Genomic DNA, 24,956 nt, shown 5'->3' with positions numbered 1-24,956 from the left:
CCTATATCCAACTTTGAGGCCTGGGCCTTGATCCCTTGTGTCACACAACTCATCTTGCCTACCAGAAACAGACCCATTTATGCCTCCTCTATTTCCTGTTAGCTAGTCGATCTTCAACCCATGCCAATGTTACCCCTATGCCATGAGCTTTTATTTTACTCAGTATCCTTTGATGTGGCACCTTATCAAATGCCTTCTGGAAATCGAAGTTCGACAAAACATTGACAGGTTCCCTTTAATCCACACACAGGTTTTCTTAAATGATTCTGTTTTCAGGATCCTAAAGGTCACTATAAGCAGTTTCACTCAACCTTTGACCAATAAGCAGAGAACAGAAGTTTGAAGAGGTAAATTCAAAACTAATCTGAGAAACCATGATCTCAAAGACGGAATAATCAACGGCTGGAATCTGGGTCATTAATAACTTATGTTGAGAAAAATCTACATAAACTTCAAAATGTAAAACTTGGGCTTTAGAGTAGGACTAAAAAATGAACAATGAAGGTGCTGGCCTTTGACTGTCACGTGGTGCTGGCTCCGGGCCGTTGGGCGCGGGTCACGTGGTGCTGGCTCCGGGCCGTTGGGCGCGGGTCACGTGGTGCTGGCTCCCGGCCGTGGGGCGCGGGTCACGTGGTGCTGGCTCCCGGCCGTGGGGCGCGGGTCACGTGATGCGGGTTCCCGGCCGTTGGGCGCGGGTCACGTGGTGCTGGCTTCCGGCCGTTGGGCGCGTGGCGCGCGGGCATTGTGAGAAGAGGCGCCATGAATGTCACGATTGACAAGGAATCGCTCAATGACAGCTTCGTCACCCTGTGTGGGATCTGGGTGCTGTGTGAGTCTGAACGCTGCTGTCTGTCCCTGGGAAACAGAACCGACACTGAACTGTAGCCCAGGGTTAAGGAGAGGGGGAAAGGATCGGGGAAACCTCTGTCCCATGGGGAGAGGTGCGAAGGGGAGAGGGCACCTCGATCCCCAAGGGGCGGTTGGACCACCATCGCGGGGGGCGGGGGGGACGACTTCAGTTCCGTTGTGGACAGGGAACCATATTCCTGAGGTAGGCGGCAGCGCAGCCATGTCCGCTCTTTGGGGAGAGCGGCACAGTCGAGTCATTGTGGGTGGATAATAATTATATAATTACACTGCAATGAAGTTACTGTGAAAATCTGTGATAACAGCTTCGCACTGCTCAGGAAAGAAGACCATAGTCACAGCTTAAACAGGGGCAGGGGGGTATTTTTCAGGATCTCATTCAGCCTTTACACAATATGTATTCACATGTACTTTCCAGGAAAGCTCTGGATGGATTAGAGTGATGATTCCCTTTTTTTACGATCGGTGTACCTGTATACACCCCTGCTGAGATTAGTAACCTGAGCTTTGGTTAGAATCAAAGCTACAGTTTTCCTGGTTGCACTTAAACACTGCTATGACATGTTTCATTTCCATATCTCCAAGGCTATTTCCAGCATAACCTTTTTCTACAGCATTTTTATTTTCACATTTCTGAACTATGTGACCATTCCGAGGTGTGAGAATAAATTCAGTCAAGGCCTCCATCTGGTTTTAGTAGTAACTAACTGGACTTAAATAGCAGTCAGTAAAATTGTTGTCTTTGATCGCTGCTCTGCAGGTATAACCTCATGTTTGCACCAGTATAAGTGGATCCCTCAGTATGTCTTACAAACAGCTCTCAATGTTCTGGCTGCTTGAGCATACAGTAGGGGGGAGGGAAAGGAATAAAAATAACGGATTGCGCAGCATGGTGGCATAGTGGTTAGCACTGCTACATCACAGCGCCGAGGTCCCAGGTTCGATCCCGGCTCTAGGTCTCTGTTTTCACATTCCCCCCATGTTTGCATGAATTTTGTCCCCACAACCCGTAGGTGGATTGGCCACACTAAATTGCCCCTTAATTGGAAAAAATGAATTGGGTACTCTAAATTTATTTTTAACAATTAATAATTAAAAAAAAAACAGGGATTAAAAGAGTTTGAGGATCGTCACTGCTGAGGTTGAGGTCCTTGAGGTTGAGGCGGTGATCTCTTCAGAATGCAAGTTGTTGCAAACCATTGGTGAGTTGAGATCTTTTAAGGACCATCATCCATTAGAACTCCCAGACTACGGGCTGGATTCTCCATCCTGCTGCGCCACATTTCTGTTTCAGCACACTGGCAGGATGCTCCGTTACGCCGGCTGGTCAATGGCGTTTCCCATTGTGAGGCAGCCCCAAGCCATCGGAAAACCCTTAGGCTGCTGGCAAAACGGAGCATCCCGCAGGCAAAGAATCCAGCCCTCGGTCTTTGTCTGGATAATCACCTTCACACAGGAGATTCAGGTCTGTGTAATTCTATCATGTGACCACCAGATGACCTCTAGGGTTGTAATCTCGGGATTACTCCCTGTGCCACGTGCCAGTGAGGCTAGAAATAGGAAGATAGAGCAGCTAAACATGTGGCTAAACAGCTGGTGTAGGAGGGAGGGTTTCCGTTAACTGGACCACTGGGAGCTCTTCCGGGGCAGGTGTGACCTATATAAGAAGGACAGGTTGCATCTAAACTGGAGAGGCATAAACATCCTGGCCGCGAGGTTTGCTAATGTCACACGGGAGGGTTTAAACTAGTATGGCAGGGGGGTGGGCACCGGAGCAATAGGTCAGAAGGTGAAAGCATTGAGGGAGAACTAGGGAATAGGGCCAGTATGGCTCTGAGGCAGAGCAGACAGGGAGATGTTGCTGAACACAGCGGGTCTGGTGGCCTACAGTGCATATGTTTTAATGCAAGAAGTATTGCGGGTAAGGCAGATGAACTTAGAGCTTGGATTAGTACTTGGAACTATGATGTTGTTGCCATTACAGAGACCTGGTTGAGGGAAGGACAGGATTGGCAGCTAAACGTTCCAGGATTTAGATGTTTCAGGCGGGATAGAGGGGGATGTAAAAGGGGTGGCGGAGTTGCGCTACTGGTTAGGGAGGATATCACAGCTGTACTATGGGAGGACACCTCAGAGGGCAGTGAGGCGATATGGGTAGAGATCAGGAATAAGAAGGGTGCAGTCACAATGTTGGGGGTTTACTACAGGCCTCCCAACAGCCAGCGGGAGATAGAGGAGCAGATAGGTAGACAGATTTTGGAAAAGAGTAAAAACAACAGGGTTGTTGTGATGGCAGACTTCAACCTCCCCAATATTGACTGGGACTCACAGTGCTAGGGGCTTAGACGGGGCAGAGTTTGTAAGGAGCATCCAGGAGGGCTTCTTAAAACAATATGTAGACAGTCCAACCAGGGAAGGGGCTGTACTGGACCTGGTATTGGGGAATGAGCACGGCCAGGTGGTAGAAGTTTCAGGAGGGGACCATTTCGGGAACAGTGACCACAATTCAGTAAGTTTTAAAGTGCTGGTGGACAAAGATAAGAGTGGTCCTAGGTTGAATGTACTTAATTGGGGGAAGGCTAATTATAACAATATTAGGCGGGAACTGAAGAACCTAGATTGGGGGCTGATGTTTGAGGGTAAATCAACATCTGACATTTGGGAGGCTTTCAAGTGTCAGTTGAAAGGAATTCAGGACCGGCATGTTCCTGTCAGGAAGAAGGATAAATACGGCAAATTTCGGGAATCTTGGATAACGAGAGATATTGTAGGCCTCGTCAAAAAGAAAAGGAGGCATTTGTCAGGGCTAGAAGGATGGGAACAGACAAAGCCTGTGTGGAATATAAGGAAAGTAGGAAGGAACTTAAGCAAGGAGTCAGGAGGGCTGGAACGGGTCACGAAAGGTCATTGGCAAAATGGGTTAAGGAAAATCCCAAGGCTTTTTACATGTACATAAAAAGCAAGAGGGTAGCCAGGGAAAGGGTTGGCCCACTGAAGGATAGGCAAGGGAATCTATGTGTGAAGCCAGAGGAAATGGGCGAGGTACTAAATGAATACTTTGCATCAGTATTCACCAAAGAGAAGGAATTGGTGGATGGTGAATCTGGAGAAGGGTGTGTAGATAGCCTGGGTCACATTGAGATCCAAAAAGACGAGGTGTTGGGCGTCTTAAAAAATATTACGGTAGATAAGTCCCCAGGGCCTGATGGGATCTACCCCAGAATACTGAAGGAGGCTGGAGAGGAAATTGCTGAGGCCTTGACATAAATTTTTGGATCCTCACTGTCTTCAGGTGACAGGAGAATAGCCAATGTTGTTCCTCTGTTTAAGAAGGGTAGCAAGGATAATCCAGGGAACTACAGGCCGGTGAGCCTTACATCAGTAGTAGGGAAATTACTGGAGAGAATTCTTCGAGACAGGATCTACTCCCATTTGGAAGCAAATGGACGTATTAGTGAGAGGCAGCATGGTTTTGTGAAGGGGAGGTTGTGTCTCACTAACTTGATAGTTTTTAGAGGAGGTCACTAAGATGATTGATGCAGGTAGGGCAGTGGATGTTGTCTATATGGACTTCAGTAAGGCCTTTGACAAGGTCCCTCATGGTAGACTAGTACAAAAGGTGAAGTCACACGGGATCAGGGGTGAGCTGGCAAGGTGGATACAGAACTGGCCATGTCATAGAAGGCAGAGAGTAGCAATGGAAGGGTGCTTTTCTAATTGGAGGGCTGTGACCAGTGGTGTTCCACAGGGATCAGTGCTGGGACCTTTGCTGTTTGTAGTATATAGAAATGATTTGGAGGAAAATGTAACTGGTCTGATTAGTAAGTTTGCAGACGACACAAAAGTTGGTGGAATTGCGGATAGCGATGAGGACTGTCAGAGGATACAGCAGGATTTAGATTGTTTGGAGACTTGGGCGGAGAGATGGCAGATGGAGTTTAATCCGGACAAATGTGAGGTAATGCATTTTGGAAGTTCTAATGCAGGTAGGGAATATACAGTGAATGGTAGAACCCTCAAGAATATTGAAAGTCAAAGAGATCTCGGAGTACAGGTCCACAGGTCACTGAAAGGGGCAACACAGGTGGAGAAAGTAGTCAAGAAGGCATACGGCATGCTTGCCTTCATTGGCCGGGGCATTGAGTATAAGAATTGGCAAGTCATGTTGCAGCTGTATAGAACCTTAGTTAGGCCACACTTGGAGTATAGTGTTCAATTCTGGTCGCCACACTACCAGAAGGATGTGGAGGCTTTAGAGAGGGTGCAGAAGAGATTTACCAGAATGTTGCCTGGTATGGAGGGCATTAGCTATGTGGAGCGGTTGAATAAACTCGGTTTGTTCTCACTGGAACGAAGGAGGTTGAGGGGCGATCTGATAGAGGTCTACAAAATTATGAGGGGCATAGACAGAGTGGATAGTCAGAGGCTTTTCCCCAGGGTAGAGGGGTCAATTACTAGGGGGTATAGGTTTAAGGTGCGAGGGGCAAGGTTTTGGTGGACGTACGAGGCAAGTTTTTTACACAGTGTAGTGGGTGCCTGGTACTCGCTGCCGGAGGAGGTGGTGGAAGCAGTGACGATAGTGACATTAAAGTGGCATCTTGACAAATACATGAACAGGATGGGAATAGAGGGATACGGACCCATGAAGTGCAGAAGATTGTAGTTTAGTTGGGCAGCATGGTCGGCATGGGCTTGGAGGGCCGAAGGGCCTGTTCCTTTTCTTTGTTCTAGAGGGACTCTCAGTCTCCCTGAGATATTACTGGAGTTTTCTACCTGAGAATTTACAGCAGATTTTACATTCACTCTGCCCTTCAACCACTTGTCTGATCGCTGCAGAGATTCTGGCTGTATCGTGAAGACAGTTCTCAGACTGGGCTTTTCCCAGCCATTCAGACAGAGGATTAAACTGCTACAGACCTGTTGGAAGAACCTACTCACAGTCTTTCAAACCAGTAGTCCCCCTCACAGGTCTGGTTTTGCGCCTCGTAAATCGCCTGGCTGAGAAAAAGCTGAGAGTGTGTGTCTTGAAGCTGCTTGGTGCTTGGATCTTTCACGTAACTAACAAAATGGGTCTTGCTTCTCCTGTTCCAGAGTTTCTGAAAAGCTCCATCAATCCCAAATGTGAATCGGTCCAAGGCCCAGATTTCAAACGAGCTGATTGGCTGCATACCAAGTCCATCAACATGACATCATGGGCTATGTCACAGAGCATACTGAATCAGAGGTGATCTGCTGGATCAGTCCACATAGTTTGTTGGAGATGTGGGGCGGGCGGGGGGGTTTCAGTTCAAAACCAACGGTCTTGTGATTTTAAAACCAGCCAGCAGGATAGGCATTGAACGAGAAACGCAAAACAGTTCTGGATTTAGCAAGTTCCTTACAAGATGCACCTGTTTTATTGAGCAGAAGATGGCAACTCTGCATTACTTGGCTGTTGGGGTGTGTAATGAGCTGTTAGCATATGGGAAAGTACCTGGCCTTATATCTTTGCCTCCCACTGACAATCAGTCAGACGCTGGAAATATGTGCTGTGTGTGAGCTGAGGAGAAAACCATTTCATCAGTTTGAAAACAATTTGTTTCATAAAAGTTCAGACATGATTCATTTATGTATGTGAGTAACATGGGAGCTTCACTATTGGCAGGTTATTCATACGGGTGTCTGTGACATAGTTACACAAAGTTCAGTGAGAAATGGCTCTTCAGCAGTAAATATACCAATTTTAGTGTAGAGGAAGATTGTGGCAAAAATTGTTGGGTGTCTCACCTAATGGAGAAAATGCTGCAATTGGAGATTTGGGGCAGCACGGTAGCACAAGTGGATAGCACTGTGGCTTCACAGCGCCAGGGTCCCAGGTTCGATTCCCCGCTGGGTCACTGTCTGTGTGGAGTCTGCACGTTCTTCCCATGTCTGCGTGGGTTTCCTCTGGGTGCTCCGGTTTCCTCCCACAGTCCAAAGATGTGCAGGTTAGGTGGATTGGCCATGATAAATTGCCCTTAGTGACCAAAAAGGTTAGGAGGGGTTATTGGGTTGCGGGGATAGGGTGGAAGTGAGGGCTTAAGTGGGTCGGTGCAGACTCGATGGGCCAAATGGGATCCTTCTGCACTGTATGTTCTATGTTCTGGCACTCCTATTAAATTTGTTTATATTTTGGTCACCATTTTACTTACTCTTGTGGTACATGCATCACTGGTCTGGCAAGATCAGCATTTATTGCTCATTCCCAATTTACCTAAGAAGATGATGCTGCAACTGGCTTACTGGACCATGTTGATGTGGGACTGGAGTCAGATAGACCAGACCGGGTGAAAGGACAGAATTTGCTTCCCTGAAGGGCATCAGTGAACTAGTTGGGTTTTGTGAAACCAAAATTCAAATTGGTAAACTGCCATGCTCATGTTTCACCTCTTATTCTCTGGATCATTTGTCCAGTAAAATAGCAGCATATTACTGTATCCCCACCTCCATGTTGGTAGTTGTCTACCTTTAACAATCCAGTTTGCATTAACAGTCTACCCTGATTCATATAGGCACTCTTTTTCCTCTCCCACATTCACACTTTTATCCCTCTACCCACTCAATTCACAGTGATGCTGTGCCCGTTTAGTTCCTGTCTCATGCTGCACTGAGGTTCTCTTGCCTTGACCTCTTGCTGACTCTCTGTCTTTGTGCTGTAAGTGCCTTGCATTTTGTTGTGTTCCCATTCATCTGCCTTTTTCCTTCTAGGTGGTAGAGGTCATTTGTTAGGATAGGTTTGTTGAAGAAACCTTGGTGAGTTGCTGCAAGTGCATATTGTAGATGGTACGCACTGTTGCCACTGTGTGTTAGTGGTGGAGGGTGTGAGTATTTAAGGTTGTGCATTGGGTGCTAGTCAAGCAGACTGCTTTGTCCTGGATGATGTTGAGCACCCTGAGTGCTGTTGGAGCTGCAAGTGTAGAGTATTTTATCATAGAGTTATTGAGTTTTACAGCACGGAAAGTGGCCTTTCAACCCATCAAGCACTTTTCTACTCTAATCTCATTTTCCAGCACTTGGTCCATAGCCTTTTATCCGTTCCAAGTGCTCATCTAAATGCTTCTTAAATGTTGTGAGGGTTCCCACCTCTACCACCCTTCCAGGCAGTGAGTTCTAGATTCCGACCACCCTCTGGGTGAAGAAGGTTTTCCTCACATTCTCTCAATCTATGCCCCCTCATTATTGACCCATCCGTTAAGTGGAAAAGTTCCTTCCTATCCAAACTATCCCCTTCATAATTTTATACACTTCAATCAGATCCCAACTCAGCCTTCTCTGCTCCAAGGAAAACAACCCCAACCTATCTTGATGGCTGAAATTCTCCAGTCCAGGAAACATCCAGATGAATCTCTTCTACACCCTCTCCAGTGAGTTTTAAAGTACTGGTGGACAAGGATAAGAGTGGTCCGAGGATGAATGTGCTAAATTGGGGGAAGGCTAATTATAACAATATTAGGCGGGAACTGAAGAACATAGATTGGGGGCGGATGTTTGAGGGCAAATCAACATCTGACATGTGGGAGGCTTTCAAGTGTCAGTTGAAAGGAATACAGGACAGGCATGTTCCTGTGAGGAAGAAAGATAAATACGGCAATTTTCGGGAACCTTGGATGACGAGTGATATTGTAGGCCTCGTCAAAAAGAAAAAGGAGGCACTTGTCAGGGCTAAAAGGTTGGGAACAGACGAAGCCTGTGTGGCATATAAGGAAAGTAGGAAGGAACTTAAGCAAGGAGTCAGGAGGGCTAGAAGGGGTCATGAAAAGTCATTGGCAAATAGGGTTAAGGAAAATCCCAAGGCTTTTTACACGTACATAAAAAGCAAGAGGGTAGCCAGGGAAAGGGTTGGCCCACTGAAGGATAGGCAAGGGAATCTATGTGTGGAGCCAGAGGAAATGGGCGAGGTACTAAGTGAATACTTTGCATCAGTATTCACCAAAGAGAAGGAATTGGTAGATGTTGAGTCTGGAGAAGGGGGTGTAGATAGCCTGGGTCACATTGTGATCCAAAAAGACGAGGTGTTGGGTGTCTTAAAAAATATTAAGGTAGATAAGTCCCCAGGGCCTGATGGGATCTACCCCAGAATACTGAAGGAAGCTGGAGAGGAAATTGCTGAGGCCTTGACAGAAATCTTTGGATCCTCGCTGTCTTCAGGGGATGTCCCGGAGGACTGGAGAATAGCCAATGTTGTTCCTCTGTTTAAGAAGGGTAGCAAGGATAATCCCGGGAACTACAGGCCGGTGAGCCTTACTTCAGTGGTAGGGAAATTACTGGAGAGAATTCTTCGAGACAGGATCTACTCCCATTTGGAAGCAAATGGACGTATTAGTGAGAGGCAGCACGGTTTTGTGAAGGGGAGGTCGTGTCTCACTAACTTGATAGAGTTTTTCGAGGAGGTCACTAAGATGATTGATGCAGGTAGGGCAGTAGATGTTGTCTATATGGACTTCAGTAAGGCCTTTGACAAGGTCCCTCATGGTAGACTAGTACAAAAGGTGAAGTCACACGGGATCAGGGGTGAACTGGCAAGGTGGATACAGAACTGGCTAGGCCATAGAAGGCAGAGGGTAGCAATGGAGGGATGCTTTTCTAATTGGAGGGCTGTGACCAGTGGTGTTCCACAGGGATCAGTGCTGGGACCTTTGCTCTTTGTAGTATATATAAATGATTTGGAGGAAAATGTAACTGGTCTGATTAGTAAGTTTGCAGACGACACAAAGGTTGGTGGAATTGCGGGTAGCGATGAGGAGTGTCTGAGGATACAGCAGGATTTAGATTGTCTGGAGACTTGGGCGGAGAGATGGCAGATGGAGTTTAATCCGGACAAATGTGAGGTAATGCACTTTGGAAGGGCTAATGCAGGTAGGGAATATACAGTGAATGGTAGAACCCTCAAGAGTATTGAAAGTCAAAGAGATCTAGGAGTACAGGTCCACAGGTCATTGAAAGGGGCAACACAGGTGGAGAAGGTAGTCAAGAAGGCATACGGCATGCTTGCCTTCATTGGCCGGGGCATTGAGTATAAGAATTGGCAAGTCATGTTGCAGCTGTATAGAACCTTAGTTAGGCCACACTTGGAGTATAGTGTTCAATTCTGGTCGCCACACTACCAGAAGGATGTGGAGGCTTTAGAGAGGGTGCAGAAGAGATTTACCAGAATGTTGCCTGGTATGGAGGGCATAAGCTATGAGGAGCGATTGAATAAACTCGGTTTGTTCTCACTGGAACGAAGGAGGTTGAGGGGCACCTGATAGAGGTATACAAAATTATGAAGGGCATAGACAGAGTGGATAGTCAGAGGCTTTTCCCCAGGGTAGAGGGGTCAATTACTAGGGGGCATAGGTTTAAGGTGAGAGGGGCAAGGTTTAGAGTAGATGTACGAGGCAAGTTTTTTACGCAGAGGGTAGTGGGTGCCTGGAGCTCACTACCGGAGGAGGTAGTGGAAGCAGGGACGATAGGGACATTCAAGGGGCATCTTGACAAATATATGAATAGGATGGGAATAGAAGGATACGGACCCAGGAAGTGTAGAAGATTGTAGTTTAGTCGGGCAGTATGGTCGCCACGGGCTTGGAGGGCCGAAGGGCCTGTTCCTGTGCTGTACATTTCTTTGTTCTTTGTTCTTGTTCAGTGCAATTATTTCTTTAACGTAGTGTGGCAACCAGAACTGCTGTGGCCTAACCAGTCTTTTAAACAGTTCCATCATAACCTCCCTGCTCTTGTATTCTATGTCTCGGCTAATAAAGGCAAGTATCTCACATGCTTTAACCATCTTATTTACCTGTCCTGTCGCAGAGATCAATGGACATGCGCACCAAGTTCCCTCTGATTCTCTGTACTTCCTAGATCCCACCATTCATTGTATATTCCCTTGCCCTGTAGTCCTCCCATTATCTCACACTTTTCAGGGTTAAATTACATTTACCACTGTTCTGCCCATCTCATCAGCCCGTGTCTATCGTCCTGTAATCTAAGACTTTCCTCCTCACTATTTACCACACTACTATTTACCACACCACCAATCTTTGTCTCATCTGCAAACTTACTGATCATAACTCCTACATTCACATTCAGATCATTAATGTACACGACAAACAGCAAGGGACCCAGCACCGATCCCTGCGGAACACCACTGAACTCCGGCTTCCAAGCACAAAAACAGTCTTCGACCATCACCCTCTGCCTCCTGCCAATAAACCAATTTTGGATCTATTTTGCCAAAGTGCCCTGGATCCCAAGGGCTATTACCTTCTTGACCAGTCTCCATGTGACACCTTGTCAAAAAACATTACGGAAGTCCATGTATACTATTATGGGCCAGGGTTTAGAAACTACAAAGTATATCATGGAGTTCACCTGACCCATGACTTTTAATAGATTTTGGTTATGGGGAGCACAAGGGACCACTCTCCAGGTGTTATGCAACAGAGACCTTAAGTATTTTTAAAACAAAACAATGTTTATTCTATGAACCCAGTTAACATTTTATAAACATGCAGTAAACATCTTATCAACTACCAACACACGTACCCCCACAGATACAATACTCTATAGGTAATCCTTAATACCTTTCCGAGCAACATCCATAAGCCAAACCCATTTTTAACAAAGACAGTGGGTGGGATTTTGCGATACCCCGCCGGGTTGGAGAATCCCCGGGGGGCGGTGCGAATCCCGCCCCGCCGCTCTGACGCCGGCTGCCATATTCTGTGGCCAGTGAAAATGTCCACTGACGGGAATCACGGCGCGCGCCTCGCAGAATGGTGAAAATTGGCGCGACGCGATGATCCATGGGGCTGCTGCAAATCTCCAGCCCGGATGGTTAGCATAAATCAAAGTAGGTCTGAAACGGCGTCAACCAGTCATGCTGGCTGACGCAAGCGAGTGAGGAGGTAGGGGTCGGCTTGGGGCGGCTGCCGGAGAGGAGACGGCATGGCCATGGCTGGGGGGGTGGGTGCCGGTAGAGGATGCTCCCCAGGGCCGGGGGTGGGGGTGCCGGGGATGGGAGTGCCGGGGGTGGGGGTGCCGGGGATGGGAGTGCCGGGGAGGGGATTGCCGGGGACGGGATCAGGGGTGCCGGGGAGAGGAGCGTCGGGGATGGGAGTGCCGAGAATGGGGGGGGGGGGGGGTTTGCCTGGCCAGGTGCCAGCTGGCAACAGTCGCGACCATGCAGCCCATGGCACCTGGCTGCGGAGGAGGGTATGGGCAATGATGACATGTCGTCTACCCCCACCCCCTGCAGACCATTATGTTTGGGCATCACCCAATGATGTTGGCCGCCGTAGCGGGAGCCACCCTTCTACATGTTGCCCTATGGCGCTGGACCAGGAGCGTGCCAGGGAGGCGGCGGAGGCCGCCGCAGAGGGGCAGGTGGCATCCGCCCAGGCTGGAGAGCCGCCCGCCCGACAGGACAAGGCGGAGGAGGAGGAGGTGGTGGTGGTGCCACAGCGACAGAGGCACCCGATGAGGCCCCGTGTGTACCGGCGCCGCTCATCGTACCAGGACCTTGCTGCTGACTTTTGCCTTAGTTTAATTGCTCAGTTTTATCACCTTTGCTCTTGAGTCGCCAGGTATCTTTCTGAAACTGCCACGTGGTTCAAGTCCGAGTAATGATCAATAATCCAATACACCGCTTTAAATCAAAGCACATTTATTATACACAGTAATCACTACTCATGCATAAATTCTACATCTAAGCTACTTCTACGACTAACAGGCCAATACTTAACTCTGAACTGGCCCACCAGGTCAGTGAAACGAATGGCCTTTTGTTCGGGTTCTGAGCCTGCGGGATTCGAAGTTGGTACAGATTGGTAGCTAGGAGCGCCTATCTCGTTGCGAGCGTTGAAGTAAGACTTACGGGATGTTTCGCAATGGCTGGACCGGTCACTGTCAAGGGTTGGTCTGCGTTGCTGAGTGACCCGGTCAGGAGAAGAAGCAGGAGGATGCAGAAGCGGTAGCAGAAGGGTCGATTTGAACTTGGACTCTATTCTTATAGTCCCCAGGGGCTTCCTGCCTTTCGGGGTGGATCCTGTACCTGGTTCCAAGTGATTGAACTTTGTCCCAATCACTTGGTTCGATATTCTCCAATGCTGGAGCGATTCCTTGATCGATGGGCGGTCTTGAGGTGATCGTTCACCTCCCTTTGTGTAGGCTTCTGCTGGCGCCGACGAGTCTGGGTTGGCTTTGTGTGTCTAAAATGTTGCACATTGTTCCCGGGGATTGCTCATTAGTATGCAGATGGCTGGTCTTTTGTTGTGCTGATGGTTACCGGTATCGATCTTGTCTGGCCTTCCCAGAGGTGAATACACAGTTTACCTGTAGCTGCTTGTTTTAGTCCTGTTGGCTGATTTTCCCATCAGCCTTTGCCGTTCGCCATTTTAAATTGGGGTTAACCATTCTAAATCGGGAGTTAGCCATTTTAACTGGCTACAACCTCACGGACCAGGCATGCAGGAGGAGACTCGGGATGAGCCGGGAAATTGTCGCCCATATCTGCCACCTGATGGCATACCTGGCACCGTGTGGGACTGGGGGTGGACACCCTTTCCCGGTGGCCGTCAAGGTGACGGCGGCCCTGAACCTCTACGCCACGGGGTCGTTCCAGTCTCCGAGTTGGGACCTGTCCGGTATCTCCCAGGCATCGGTGCATCCGTGCAGTGACTGACGCCCTGTACGACATTGCGCACCGCTACATCCAGTTCTCTGTGGACCGCGCCCACTACGATTCCCATGGCTTTCCTGCCATGGCCAGGATGCCCATGGTACAGGGGGTGATCGATGGGGTACACGTCGCCATGCGGCCACCAGCGGATAGCAGGGCCGTGTTCATGAACAGGAAGGGGTACCAATCCATGAAGATTCAGGTGGCCTCCGCATGAAGATCCTGCATGTCTGCGGCCGGTACCCGGGCAGTGTGCCTGACTCGTTCATATTGGCACAATCGTTCATCCCCGCCATGTTCGAGAGACACCCCCCCCCCCCCCGGCTGAGGGGCTGGTTGCTGGGCGACAAGGTTTACCCGTTGTGATCGTGGCTGATGACGCCTATACGGAGGTCACAGACTGACGCGGAGACCCGCTACATTGATGCCCATGCAGCGGCCAGGGGTATGGTCGAGAGGTGCTTTGGGCTGCTAAAGATGCGCTTTAGGTGCCTGGACCGCTCTGGAGGGGCCCTCCAGTACCCGTCGGAGAGGGTTTGCCGCATCGTTGTGGTCTGCAGCGTCCTGCACAACATTGCCCAGCAGAGGGGCGATGTGCTGGAGGCAGAGGAGGGGGAGGGGGAGGAGCAACACGACGAAGGGCAGGCCTCCCCAGATGAGGAGGGTGGGGGCAATGTACGGGACAGACGGGCTGGACAGGGACGGGAGGCTGCCCACAGTCACCGGCTAGGCCAGCGTGCACGGGACAGGTTGATAGCCGCACGGTTCACAGACTAGCGGGGGTGTGGGAATCGCCCAGTATAGACACGGACAGCACAGTACGGCACCAGCCCACCACCCTCACCCCGCCCACCACCAACCATTACCACCCTCCCCACCACCCTCACCCCGCCCACCACCACATCACCCGCATGCACACCACCTCTCCATTGCACATCCACCTGTGGCACAATGGGCAGGGCTCACAAGGTGGAAGTGGATCTATTGCATGCCATGGAGGATGATGACAACCCGATCTCCGATGAGCCCCGGGCTCTACATTGTTAGACAATCTCTGACTCACCCTCCACAGTAACACCCTCCACCTTGGCAGTCCATGCATGCGGCCTGGACACTGCAGCACACGGTCCCGTCCTCTGCCCGGGGGCAGGATGGCGAGGGAGACCCGGTGGGAGGGGGGGGCAAACTCACCTGAGCTCGACGTCCTACCACCCCTCACACACACGCACTGGCGCTCACCTCACACCCACCCATGCATGCATCGGACAGAGCACAGAGGCAGCTCCTGTAGGTGTGATAGTGATTTTAATGACAAACAGTTCATACATGTGCCCTAGCCCCTATAACTAGTCTGTGCCTTGCACCCGTTTCAACTTACTCAGTGTCTAATTTTTTGGCCTATGACTACATCTAGATGGTTCTCCAGACGGTACAGCAAAACTGGAGGTGGACTGCTGTGATTCCTGCCCTGTGACTATGGTCCCCTTTGGCGGCCTTTTCCTGGGGCGGCCCGGCCTGGATGGGCAATGCTGTGCCTCGGGCGAGCGGGGTGGCGAGCTGCCCACCAGATGCACCTGGGACGGCAGGAAGGGGAGTCCGAGTGTTGCCTTTTTTCCCCTGCTATAAATATGGCAGTCAATAAGGTTGCCCTTCTTTCTTTAGATATCGATACTATATTGCTTTCAGAGTCGCCAAGTATCAAATGATACCACCACAAGGTTCAACCGGATATCGATCAAAGAGCCAAACACCAGTTAGTTAGTTGAAGATCAATGGTACTTTATTTACACACAAGGTTAACATGCACATGCAATATAAACACTACTAGTTAAACTACACCTAACAACGATGACAACCTGTACTTAACTTCAGGCACCCAGGCTTAGGTCAGAGGAACAGTGGCCTTTCTTCGAATCTGGATCTACAGGGTCAGGAGAAGTAACTGCTTCTCAGCTGGGCTCATCCGTCTGGTAGCAGGCGTTGAACTTGAACTTTCTTCTGGCGGTGCTGCAATTGGAGATGGACGTTGCCGGTGTGCCAGGTCCAAAAGAGATCGAACACATGGCAGTGTCGCTCTTTATCCTTGGGGAGTTACGCACTCTTTTGGGCGGTCCTTAGGTTTGGATCCCATTAATTGGGCAGTTCTCGATCACTGTCTTCAATCTGAGCCATTAAATCTGAATCAATAAATCTGAGCCTTGATGGCTGGGCGTGTCCTAAGCGGTCATTGACCCTGTTGTTTATGCTTCCTGAGTAAAGGGAGTGGCGCCGAAATGTCTGGACTTGTATCGGTTACCTGAGTATCAATCCTTTGTCTTATGGAGATGAGCCATCAAAATGCTAAGCGGTTGGAGGTTTCGATGCTGTCTGGATTCTTTGCTCACAAATATACATTCAGGCTCTGTGCCTGCCTGAATCTTACATATTCCACATTTCCCTTTAGGCTTTGCAAACATCCATGTTTCTTGTAAATGGCCATCCCAGATGGCTACACGAGGTGTCGCGGTGTTCCGGGACCTTCCCTGCAGGGGGGCCCGGAACGGGTCCCAGCACCTCCTCCTCCCTCAAGGTGCCCGTTGGCTTCCGGGCCTCTCCATGAGTCAGACATGCGAACGGATGCAGCACCCGAAGCACCACCGGCACCTGGCACTGCCAGTCCTGGAGGCCCGCCCTGGTATCAACAAGGGCCTGCAGGTTTGGAGCCATGGAGCTCAGGGAGGTGTCCATCCCTGCCTGTGTCTGGGCGACGCCGGCCAGCACCTGCGCAATGGTGCTGATGCCCTCAGCGATGACTGGGCCACGGCGTTGATTGCCGCTGCGATCTGCAGCTGGCTGTCTCTTGGCTTCCTGTGAGAGGGCAGCCATTTCCCAGGCCATGGACGCCGCCTGCACGGAAAGCCCCAGGCCTTGCATACTGCGACCCATGTCTGACACCGTTGCGCCCATTGCCTCCACCGCGGATGCCACCCGTGCGGTTTCGGCCTGGGTGGCACACATGACTGACGCCACTCACTGCTCCTGCACAGGGGTGGAGTCTTCCACCTGTGTCTGCAGGTGCTGTAAGCCAGCAGTCACCCCCTTCGATTGTCACTGGGTCCGTGACTGCATCGGGTCTATGGATGGGTGTGGAACTCCAGGAACCCGGGACCCGTCTGAGCGGCAGCTGGTTGCTGACCTCCGACCATCCGGCCCCTCGGTTGCTCCTACCTCCACCTGCTGTACCGGGACGGTTGTGTGGTGCGCAGCAGTGAGTGTACCAGAAGCCCCATCGCTAAAGTGACCACCCAAGGTGAGAGTCTCTGCGATGGTGGAGGGTGTAGGAGATAACAGTGGCGTAATGTTGAGATCCTCATCGGACCCAAAGTCCGGGGTCCCCTGGGGTGGTGTTTCCTGTTCGTCCGTCCCCTGTCTTTGGGTGTCCTGGGTGTGTGTGTGGGTGTCCTGGGTGGTTGAGTCCTGTATGTCACTGTCCTGGGTGGGTGTGTTCTGTCTGTCAGTGTCCTGGGTCGACTGGGACAGGGGCCTGTTGGTGTGGCTGCCCTCCCCGTCACTGGATGTGGCACTACTGCGTCGGTGCACTGGCACTAGATGAGGGCGGCAGACACCTGATGGTCTGGGTCTATCCCTGGCTCGTGGGCGCCCCGGCACTGGGTGGCGGCGTCGTATGCCTGACAGCCCAGGTCGGTCCTGTTCCGTGGGCGCCCCGGCACAGGATGGGGGTGTCGTTTGCCTGACGGGCCAGGTCGGTCCCTGCCCTGTGGGCGCCCTGGCACTGGGTGAGGACGTCGTATGCCTGATGGCCCGGGTCATTTATGGGCGCCCTGGCAAGTCCTGGGGGCGGTCGGCATCCGCAGGGATGGGTGAGTCGACGTTTGGTCCTGCAATACACAATACAGCATGCATGCTTAGACACGCAGACGGGGGAGGGGAAGGGGAGATGGGGGAAAGGAGAGATAGGGAAGATGGAGGGAAGGGGAGATTGGGGGAGGGGAGAAGGGGGGCAGGCAGTGGGGGGTCTCACTTGGTGCTGCGCCCCCGACCTCTGCTTCCGCAACCTCCCGGTCCTCGGGTCCGCCTGCAAAGTCCAGGGCCCTCTCCTCATGAACGGTGAGTGGGCGCAATTCAGATTGATCCCCTCCGGTCCTCTCACGCTCCCGGTTGTTATGGGCATGCTTCTCCTGGGGGGGTGGGGGGGGGGGGGGGGGAGGGTGACAGAGATAAAGGACAACAGTGTTAGGTGGACATATACTTGCAGACCAGCGGTTGTGTGTATGTTGGCATAGGTTCACAGCCCATCCAGCCAATGCAGCCTGCATGGGTGGGTACAGCCATGTTGTTTTCAGCTAGGGCTGTGCCGCCATCCTGGGGGAAGGATGGGGCGGGGGGGGGGGTTACTCACCCTGGCTGTCGTGACTAGGTCATTGACCTTGTGGCACTGGCTGCCTGTCCTGGCTGTTACAGCCACGGCGCTGACGGCCTCTGCCACCTGCCTCCACAGGCGGTGACTGACGTGTGGTGCGACCCTGCAGCCGTGTCCCGGGATACAGGGCCTCCCTCCTCTGCTCCACTGCGTCCAGGTGCGCCTTGATGTCCCGCTCCTTGTTCCTCGGTGCTGCGCGGCAGGCGGCCATTTTGCCGAGTCTCCGGCGGTGGCGTCTTTTGTGGAGCGATGTCGCACGGGTCTGTGACTGGTCACGCCGTCGTGATTGGCGTCATGCCGGTGCTAGCCCAATACGGGGCGGAGGATTCCGCAACTTCCGGGTGGCCCGATGCCGGAATGGTTCGCGCCGATTTTGACGCTGGTGTCGGGCCATCGCGCCTATTTCAGAGAATCCCGCCTAGTAGGTTTGAATTCTCTACAGAAATAGGTATTACTTTGAAATCATCAAGTGATCTGAAGACATTCTTTAGCTCAGTGTTCTTCAAAGTTAGGGGCGCGACCCGCGGGTGGGTCACGGGCGGGTGTCGGGAGGGTTGCGGAGCCATCCTTTGTGGCGCTCCCGATCGCGCAAATCCCCGCGCAGCAGCCAGCTTTTAATAACGCCGGCTGCAAGCGGCCTTTAAAATGGCCGCGAACATGGAAAATAAATTTGGCCGCATTGCACATGCGCGCACGATCATCGGCGCGGTGCATGCGCAGTGCTGCCGCTATTTTTTTAAACGGTCGCAGCTTTTTGTTTTACAAGTTCGGGGGGTTTTATTCATTTCATTTTTATCTTTTTCATTCATTTTTTTTTTTTTATTCATTTATTTTATTCGTTTTGTTTTATTTTATTTTTTTACAAGTTCGGGTGGTGGGTTTATTTGATACAAGTTTTACAGGAAAAAAATGCAGAACTTTGGACAGATGGAGACTCCGTACTTTCCAACACTGGAAGGTTTCACCTTTATCCAACAGGTTCCATTGGAGGAGCGTGTACGAGGGCCAAAGGGACCCAAAACCATTTCCTCCATTTTTATCAGCAGCAAACAAGGTAAGAGAAAATGGTGGGTCGCTCAGGTCGGCCGGAGTGGGCCGCGAAGGTCGGCCGGGTAGGGTCCCGAAGGTTGGCCGGTTGGAAAAATGGGTCCCCGGAAAAAAAGTTTGAAGAACACTGCTTTAGCTTGTAGAGAGAGAGATTACACATCTGCTTGCTTTGAACACAGCTCTCCAACTCTGAAAACGAAACCAAAAACAGAGCCACAAAGCAGCTTTTCAGCTCAAAACAAATGTAAAAGACAGACAGACCAGCTCCACCCACACAATGACATCACTGCAGCTATTTGATAACATTTCTTAAAGGAACATGCACATGACAACACTACATCGACTGCATTACCCTCATATACACACCTAGTCACCTCAAAATTGGATCAAATTTGTATGACATGATCTCCCTTTGACAAAGCCATGCTGAGTTTACGTGATTAATCCTTGATTCCCCAAGCAGTGATTAATAATAATAATCTTTATTAGTGTCACAAGTAGGCTTGCATTAGGGCAGCACGGTGGCGCAGTGGGTTAGCACTGTGGCCTCACGTCGCTGAGGTCCCAGGTTCGATCCCGGCTCTGGGTCACTGTCCGTGTGGAGTTTGCACATTCTCCCCGTGTTTGCATGGGTTTCGCCCCCACAACCCAAAAATGTGCAAGCTAGTTGGATTGGCCATGCTAAATTGCCCATTAATTGGAAAAATGAATTGGGTACTCTAAATTTATTTTTAAATAAGTAGGCTTGCATTAACACTGCAATGACGTTACTGTGAAAATCCCCTGGTCGCCACATTATGGCGCCTGTTCGAGTACACAGAGGGAGAATTCAGAATGTCCAAGTCACCTAACAGGCACGTCTTTAGGGACTTGTGGGAGGAAACAGGAGCACCCGAAAGAAACCCACGCAGAAGCGTGCAGACTCCGCACAGACAGCGACCCAAGCCGGGAATCGAGCCCGGGTCCCTGCTGCTGTGAAGCAACAATGCTAACCACTATGCTACTGTGCCGCCCATTAATTCTGTCCCTCATAAATTTTTCCAATACTTTACCACTAAAATTAGACTCAATGGCCTGTAATTACTTGGTCTCTCCCTACCAGTCTTCTTGAATAATGTCCAGTCCTCTGGCACCTCTCTTGGGCCAGAGAAGATTTGAAAATTATTGTCAGAGCCTCTGCAATCTCCTCCCTTGCTTCCACAGCAGCCTGGGATACATCTTATCTGGGCCTGGGGATTTATCATAGAATCATAGAATTTACAGTGCAGAAGGAGGCCATTCGGCCCATCTAGTCTGCACCGGCTCTTGGAAAGAGCACCCTACCCAAGGTCCACACTTCTACCCTATCCCCATAACCCAACACTAAGGGCAATTTTGGACACTAAGGGCAATTTAGCTTGGCCGATCCACCCAATCTGCACATCTTTGGGCTGTGGGAGGAAACTGGAGCACCCGGAGGAAACCCACGCACACGGGGAGAACGTGCAGACTCCGCACAGACAGTGACCCAAGCCGGAAATCGAACCTGGGACCCTGGAGCTGTGAAGCAATTGTGCAAACCACAATGTTACCGTGTTGCCACTGTAAAAGTGGATAAGTGCTTCTCCACTTTTACGCCCACTAAAACCATTAATACCTCCTCTCTCAATGTTTAATTTGTTCAAATACATCACACTCCCCTTCCCTGATTTCTATACCTCCATCATCCTTCTCCATAGTGAACACGGATGCAGAGAACTAATTTAGAACCTCGCCTATGCATCGAGTTCCACACACACATTACCACGTTGGTCCCTAATGGGCCCTATTCTTTCCCTTGTCACTCATGTCCTTAATATACTTACGTTACACCTTTGGACGTTCCTTTATTTTACCTCCAGTATTTTTTCTTGCCTCTCTTCACTCTCCTAATCTCTTTACAACTAACCCCTTGCACTTTTGTGCTCCTCTAGATCTTCTGCAGTTTTGAGCCCACTGTATCTGCTTTAAGTCTCCCTTTTTTTCGTTATCCAACCCTGGATATCCTGTGACATCCAGGGTTCTCTGGACTTGTTGCTTCCTTCACATTTACTGGAACATGTTGGCCCTGTACTCTTTCCTTTATGAATGAATCCCACTGCTCTGATGTAGATTTTCCTCCAAGTAGCTGCTTCCAGTTGACTTTGGCCAGATCCTGTCTTACCCAATTAAAATTGGCCGTCCCCAATTCAAAACCTTTATTTCCAGTCCATCTATGTCCCTTTCCAGAATTAGGGGCAGCACGGTAGCATTGTGGATAGCACAAATGCTTCACAGCTCCAGGGTCCCAGGTTCGATTCCGGCTTGGGTCACTGTCTGTGCGGAGTCTGCACATCCTCCCCGTGTGTGCGTGGGTTTCCTCCGGGTGTTCCGGTTTCCTCCCACAGTCCAAAGATGTGCGGGTTAGGTGGATTGGCCATGCTAAATTGCCCATAGTGTCCAAAATTGCCCTTAGTGTAGGGTGGGGTTACTGGGTTATGGGGATAGGGTGGCGGTGTGGACCTTGGGTAGGGTGCTCTTTCCAAGAGCCGGTGCAGACTCGATGGGCCGAATGGCCTCCTTCTGCACTGTAAATTCTATGATTCTATGATTCTATACCATAAATCATATTGAGTTATGGCCACTATCACTAAAATGTTCCCCCACTGAAACGTCTACCACTTGTCCGACTTCATTCCCTAAAGCTAGGTCCAGCACTGCGCACTCTCTTGTCGGATATTCTGTGTACTGGCATAAACATTGGGCGGGATTCTCCGACCCCGTGATTCTCCACTCAACGGCCGCCCCCCCCCCACCCGGTGATTCTCCGTGCGTGATGGGCCGAGTGGCCGCCGAGATAGGCCGAGTCCCGCTGGCACTGTTCACGTGTGGTCCTACCCAGCGGGACCTCTGCGTTCATCCTGGGGGAGGGGGATTCCGACCCTGGAGGGGGGTGGGGGGCGGCCTCCACCGTGGTCTGGCCCGTGATCGGGGCCTACCGGTTGGTAGGCCGGCTTCTGGTGGGGGCCTATATTCCTCCGCGCCGGGCTCCTGTAGCTCTCCGCCATATTGCATCGGTGCCAGTGCGAAGAAGGCAACTAGCGTGCATGCGCGAGTTCGTGCCGGTCGAAACCGGCATGCGCGAATTTGCGCCGGCCGTAACGGGCATATGCAAATTCACGCCGGCCGTAGCGCGCATGCGCAGACCCGTAGCGCCGGTTCTGACGGCGTATCGGCAGCTGGAGCTGCGTGAGTCGCTCCAGTGCCGTGCTGGCCCCCTGTGCGGCGCAGGATCACTGCTCCTCGGGGCCTGTTGACGCTGTCATAAAACACGACAGGGCATCAACACTGACGGCCTCAGAATCAGAGAATCCCGCCCATTATTTAAAGCACTTTTATTCAGCAAATTTCCAACACAAAAACAACCCCACAACTCCTCCAGCACCACCTCTTCAACAGTCAACGGTAACCAACTCCTGAAAATGCATGATGAACAAGCCCCAACTATTGTAGAACCCCTCACTTGCGCCCCCCCTCAGCACAAACCTCACCTCCAGGGTCAAAGGTCAAAACTCCAGCAAGCCCCCCCCTCAATAACACTCACCTACGGGCAATCAGCGAGGCAAAGGATAAAACATCTGCCCCCACACCCGCATGCAGCTCCGACTGGTCCAACACCGCAAATATCACTTCTCGGCGATTGGGCTCAACATGTTAAACCGCCAAAATGGTGCGGAACAACATCCTCCAAAACCTTTCCAGCTTCGGTCAGGACCAAAACATATGCACATGGTTCGCAGGGACCCTCCCACACTGCTCACAGATATTCTCTACCCCCTCGAGCTTCCGGCTCATCCTTGATTTAAATTTTTTATAATTTAGAGTACCCAATTTTTTCCAATTAAGAGGCAATTTAGCGTAGCCAATTCACCTACTCTGCACATCTTTGGGTTGTCGGGGTGAGACCCTGCAGGCACTGGGAGAATGTTCAAACTCTACACGGCCAGTGACCCTGGGGCGGAATTGAACCTGGGTCCTTGGCGCCATGAGGCGGCAGTGCTAACCAGTGCACCACCCAGCCGCCCGATCCTTGGTTTTGTAAGGTGCGCCCTTACAGTACCTTCAGCTGTATCAACCCCAACCTCACACATTATGTTGAGGCACACACCTCAAACCACAGACCCTCCTCCAGCACAACCCCCAAATCTTCCTCCCATTTCGCTTTAACCGCCCTCCCCCACCCGCAGACACCCATCCTCCATAATCCTCCCATAAATCAGCAAGACGATCCCTGTCTCCAATCTCTCCACACAGACAGCATTGCCTCCAACAATGAAGAAGCAGACGCTATCGGGAAGGTTGGAAAGACCTTTTTCGCAAAATCCCATATCTGTATATACTTGCAACTTTCACCCTGAGCCAGTCCAACTCCTCCAAACTCGCAAACGCCCTCCCAGGAACAGATCCTTCATATCCTTAATCCCACTCTCTTCCCATCTCACTCATCCTATCCCTGAAACCTTGCATCCATCCTCCCTGGCTTGAACTCATGATTCCCCCTAATCGGCATCCCTCAGCCCTCAACCGAAATTGCTGTCTAAACTGCCTCTAAATCTTCAATGTGGCCGCCACCACCGGACTCACAAAATACTTCCCTGGGGCCATCGGGGGCGGCGCCGTTGCCAACGCCCGCAACCCTGACCCCCCCTGCAAGAGCCCGCCTCCATCCTCACCCACAGAGCACCCCCCCTCCCCTCGACTCCAGTCCCGCACCTTCTCTGCATTTGCCGCCCAATTGTAATATAACAAATTTGGGAGTCCTAACCACTCCCATGATGCCGTCCCCTCTGCAGTATCACCCTCCTAATCCTGGCCACCTTCCCTGCCCAAACAAAAGAAGAGATCAATCTGTCCATGCCCTGAAAAGTGCCTTGGGGCAATAAGACTGGCAGGCATTGAAATAAAAACAGGAATTGTGGCAAAAAATTCATCTTAACTGCCTGCACCTGGCTCGCCAACGACAGAGGGAGATTGTCCCACCTCAGCAAACCAGCCTTTACCCTCCCCACTAAACTGGTGAAGCCCTCCCTTATCCTGGGTCACCTACACCCCCAAATACCTAACATAAGACTCCGCCAGGCGGAATGGCAGCCTCTCTTTCCCCCCCCCCCCCCCCCCCCCCCCCGCCCGCCCCCCCACACACACACACCAGAGGGGAGACCACAAAATACTCACATTTCCCTAAATTCTGTTTCTACCCAGAAAATGCCCCAAATCTCTGGAGCAACCCCATTATACTCCCCAGTGAAGTGCTCGGCTCTGAAATATGCAGCAACAAATCATCGGCATATAAGGAAACTCTATGTTCCACCCCTCTCCCCATTATTCTCCTCCACCGAGTTCCTCAGCACAATAGCCAAGGGCTCTACAGCCAATGCAAAGAGAAGGGGGGACATGGGGCCTCGTACCCCGATGTAATACAAAATACCCTGAGTTCATACTGTTTATGCACACGCTCGCCATCGGCTCCTTATAGCAGCTGCACACATGCTACAAACTTTGGCTCAATCCCAAATTTCTCCAACAACACCATCAAATAACTTCACTCCACCCGATCAAACGCCTTCTCCGCATCGAACGCCACCACTACCTTTAATTTCCCTTCCCTCTGCTGGAGAAAGCACCACGTTCAGCAACCTCCTCACATTCGAGGGTAATGGTCTTCCCTTTACGAACCCGACTGGTCCTCCCCAATCATCTTTGGGAGACACCCTTCCAACCTTAACGCCTTTGTCACTATCTTGGCATTCAGCAGAGATATGGGTCTATACGACCCAGACTACACTGGTTCCTTGTGCTTATTTAACAACAGCGAGATGGAAGCCTGCCTCAATGTTCACGGCAAGACATCCCTACCCATCACGTCATCAAACATTCCCGCCATCAACG

At 51.0% G+C, this 24,956-nt stretch overlaps 1 long non-coding RNA gene across 1 annotated transcript in view; it reads left to right on the top strand.

Annotated features, from left to right (window-relative positions):
• The first annotated feature begins 717 nt into the window (after positions 1-717).
• The window catches only part of LOC140427419 (uncharacterized), a 106,695-nt gene continuing 82,456 nt past the window's right edge, over positions 718-24,956 (top strand). Inside the window, exon 1 of the long non-coding RNA XR_011948479.1 lies at positions 718-829. This is a non-coding gene — a long non-coding RNA (uncharacterized lncRNA). The remainder of the gene's footprint in view (positions 830-24,956) is intronic.

The sequence above is a fragment of the Scyliorhinus torazame genome, chromosome 7 (assembly GCF_047496885.1).
Source record: "Scyliorhinus torazame isolate Kashiwa2021f chromosome 7, sScyTor2.1, whole genome shotgun sequence".
Lineage (NCBI taxonomy): Eukaryota > Metazoa > Chordata > Chondrichthyes > Carcharhiniformes > Scyliorhinidae > Scyliorhinus > Scyliorhinus torazame.
The sequence above is the reverse complement of the archived record's forward strand: the minus strand, read 5'-3'. Positions and strand labels throughout refer to the sequence as shown.